Genomic DNA, 4,439 nt, shown 5'->3' with positions numbered 1-4,439 from the left:
TGCCTCAGTGATTACTGCCGAGAGGGTTGCATGTGAGAACATGTCACTATAATAAAATATTCACTTAGCAGGTTCAGGAGTAGAACAATGTGGTTTTATTTTTGTCGTATCGCATGCATGGTACTTTGTTCCTTATTTTGTTAAGGTTAGTATCGTGAAATAAAATAACATTTTACTCATGTTTCTGCTTTTCTGAAAAACAACTGTAATTTGCTTCTCTTAGGTATAAAGTACCAGAATCATGCCAAAGTAGGCAAGTTGGTTAGTTAGCATTTAGTGGCTGGAATCAATTGGAGGGCCGATGCTCCCTGTTCAAAGGAGGCAGCTTCCACATTGTGTAGGTAGGAATGGTGATATTTTAGCTGGGAACTGTTCCCAAATTGACGCAGTTGCGGGATTATAATACCGAGTCACATATCCGAGACAGCTATGTCACCAGGTGCAATTTCAATTTGTCTGGGCCATTTTGAAAGCCTCACTTATGCACCATCTCAGGCCAGAGTGCGGTGGTTGTAGGGCCTTCTGCGCTAGAGAGAGGGTTTAAACTTCATTTTCAGCCTTTACAACACCTCATATTAGCACTCCAAGTAGCCACTGCACACCTCAAACACCTCAAAATACATTTAGGTCACACCATTGACAACAGGAGTATCTGAATGCCTGAATGTTCCGGAAGATTATTCTATCATAAGACATCGTTTGTGTTGGTGAAAAGGGGCCTGCCAGTTGCTGAAATAACCATTTCAAGGATATGTTCAACCTAAAAAATATCATGCATTATATATATATATATATATACACACAATAAATCAATGATGGGAATGTTCATCAATTTCCCACATGAAAGCAGATGGGAATTTATTGTATTTCATGTGCGTCACATCCAGAGTTTGAAAAAAGCAGGTCTAAACCTGGTCACTGGCATTTCAATAGTACATTAAACTAGCTTAGAATGTATTAATGGAAACACAAATGTAATACTGAGGATGTGTTATTATTTGAGTGGATACATTTTGAAACAGCTTGGGAAAAAGAAGCAAGTGGTGAGTTTTTCAGACAGCTTTTCAAAGCATTGTCTGGGCGCCGCTAACTTCAGAGGTTGCCTACGACTAATTACCTTCTGCTGCGGGGGCTTTGTAAACTGCTTTTCGCATCGTGCATTAAAGCCGCAGTCAAACAGCAAAGATGGAGTACAGAGATAAACAAGGCGATCGTGTTTTTGAAGTTTCCAATTCTGGTTCCCCTCCTGAGCAGGTTTAGAGGGTATGGTGAAAGGTAATCTCATTTGTACTGTGTAAGAGCTTGTTTACCCCCTATTTGCTATGGGCCTGCAGTAACACATCTCTCAAAACTGATTTCAAGAGGCGGCCTTGAACAAATTTCAAAAAATTACCAATGCGAAAGGAAAAAAAAACAGCAACTCCAGTTATCAATCAAGTGCCAAGTAATTTGCTCAGCTGAGAGCAAATTAACTAGCCCATGTAGCAAAGCGTGAAGAGATAAGGCGACGCAGACTGACAGACGACCTGAAAAACCTTGATATTCTTTTTTTTCTTATTTTTTTATTTCATCACTTCCTCCAGGCCGTCGTTCACATTTCAAACCTCAACAACCAGATCAAAACAATGAAGCGACCCAATGCCTGCTGCTCTGTAGCTGTCTTTTGTAACACTGGCTCCAGAGCAGGTTCAGTGGTACCGTTTAGCATCTGGGCCCGGAAAAAAAAAAAAAAAAGGTGAAGATTATTCAGAGCTCACGAACAAAAAGAGGTTTACAGTTCACAAGACCCTCAGTGAAAGTACAGAGACCGCAACCACATGTTTGCATGTGAACCTGCCCCTCGTGAGACTAAACTGCAGTTATTTTGCAAGGGGACCATAACATTTACTGGAAACTGGAGTCATTTGGCCGCGGATCTCAGAATTTTTCTCATAAAACATAGTGGATCCGAGAATGTTACTGCATCGCATGAGGCGGAAGCTCAAGATTAATAGCCACATGTGAAATTGTGAATTCCTGATTGGGATGGCATGCTCTGAGCAGGGGTGACGAGTGATGACACAAGCAGTGCCCCGGAGAGCATCTAGTACCTCAAAACAGGATGTATAAATGAAGAAAAGCCTGGTTGACAGCCCTTACACTGATGCTGATGATGGCAAGACTATTGCTCACAGGTTGCTCTTGAACCCAAAGAAGTCCTCCTCCCCCCTCCCCAACCTTAGACCAATGTTTCTCTACCTCGTCAGAGGACCGGTGCGTGCGCAGGTTTGTGGGATAACCTTTAGCTCAGCTGTTCAAACCCAGGTGTGAGGACTCTTCAGCCAATCAGTCCTCTAATTAGTTACCTAATTACGGAGTTGCAGCGAAAACCTGCACACACAACAGCCCTTTGCGTATAAGATTGGCCACCCCTGCCATAGGCATATTGATGTCAGGGAGGAAAATAAGGGGCAAGGGGGGAGGGTGCTGGCTAGGGTTTGGTGATATTATGGTTATGCGATGGTATTTTTGTTTGAAAATACATGCCCCTCCCCCAAAGCCAGCAAATTTGGGGAAATACCAGATTAGTGTGGGCTCTTAAAACACCATCAAAATACCGGTACATTTGCCAGCCGGGGGTTGGGGGTGGGTTGAGATTTGCTAACCAGAGCTAAACGGCTAGGGTTGTGGTGATAAAACTTCTTGCCGACTAAATTTAAGGCAGCGGGATTACGGGGCGTCGCACATCATTCCCGGGTGTCAGGAAGCTGCTGTCAATTTGCGGCAGACTTCCGGAGCTTTCCGGCTGCGGTGGGACGTCTGCCGTGGTGTCGCAGTAATAGCTGAACAGATCAGCACAGATATCAGCTGAGGCCGATCTATAGGAACTGTGCAGTTTAACCCATCCATCTTCCAACTGTTCTTTTTCTGGGTTGCAGGGAGGACCTGGAGCCTATCCCAGACAGCAGAGGGCACAAGGCAGGGTACACCCTGCACAAGACGCCAAGTATTCAGTCGAGGTGTCAGCAAATGCATAGCTTGGCTTAGTGCTCTGCTCAGCTGTGCCTGTCCTTGTCCGGGAATTAGCACTAAGCAGAGAGCCATGTTCACAGGTGCCACAAGGACCTGCTTTTGGCTGGGGAATTAACCTGGGACCCCACAGGGGTTGAAAAAGCCACTGATGTACCTTCTCTTGAGTGTGCAGCTAGTCGATGCATTGTCGTCCATCAAATTCAGGTTTGTGTCACATTAAGGGGACAGTTCTGCTGTTCCATTACACCTGGCGTCTGATGGATGGCTATCCTTCACAGGTATGTAAACCAGAACCAGACCAAAGATCCAGAACCTATCAGGTTCAGCTCAGGAATTTTCCACAGACAGGTCCACCATACATACATACATACCCACAATAAATCTTGCTGTTGGGGTGGGCGGGGGAGCACCCCACGACGAATTTTGCTGATTGGGTGGGTGGGAAAATGCCCAGTATGCCAAATGGCCAGTCCAGGCCTGGGGCCTACTAATGCAGTGTTTCCCAATGTCCACATTTTTGCTCCCTCCCAGCTCCCTACCAGACAGTCCACATTTTTGCTCCCTCCCAGCTCCCTACCAGACAGTCCACATTTTTGCTCCCTCCCAACTCCTACCGGGAGCTGAGAGGCAACAAAACGTGGACTGTCCAGGGGTCCCCAAGGACCGGTTTGAGAAACACCGTACTAATGCATCAACATAAGCAGTAAACACACTATTTAAGCAAATTTCAAAGTAAGTGCACAGACACGCAAGACTAGGGTTACAGCTGGAAAATGAGAGACCTCTGGCTATGCAGTTATTTAGGTATGTTTTGAATGAAAGTTCACTGTTTTTTTCCCCCTTTTGTGTGTCGTGCCCGGTGGCGATTCCCGCGTTCGGTCGTGCCGAAATGAGGCATCGAGCAGAATGATGACATAAATCAGCCGTAATGACAGATCCCAAGGGGTTTCAGCAGAACATAAACACAGCATGGGCTGTTTTGTGCTGATGCAAGAAAGTTAAAAGACGGCTTAGGCTGAATTCACGTTCTGTGAGAACGGGTTATGCTGGATTACGCAACAGTCGATCCTGAGGCTGCATGTCAGGCCATGGGGTTAGGAGGAGTTGAGCAAATTAAAAAAGCATTTTCTCTAATTACTGAGGGATTCCACTTTAAACTGGCCATGACAGCTGGTGTGATGTAATGTCAGGACCGTTGGTGAACTGTCATGCAGTTCTGAAACCTAAAATCAATGTGGTGCGAGGACACCAAAAATATGTCTGCTTAAAGGATACTCCATGGGGGCCAGGGGGGAGGGGGAGAGGGAAGGGGGCGTGAGCTTTATGTGGCCCCGTAGTATTCCAGAACTCATTCACATTCATTTAGATTATTTCTTTATTTCTTTAGCAGACATTTTTGTCCACAGTGACGTACAAGTGAGCTGTAT

Source organism: Paramormyrops kingsleyae, chromosome 21 (genome assembly GCF_048594095.1).
Source record: "Paramormyrops kingsleyae isolate MSU_618 chromosome 21, PKINGS_0.4, whole genome shotgun sequence".
NCBI lineage: Eukaryota > Metazoa > Chordata > Actinopteri > Osteoglossiformes > Mormyridae > Paramormyrops > Paramormyrops kingsleyae.
Note: the sequence above shows the minus strand (reverse complement) of the source record.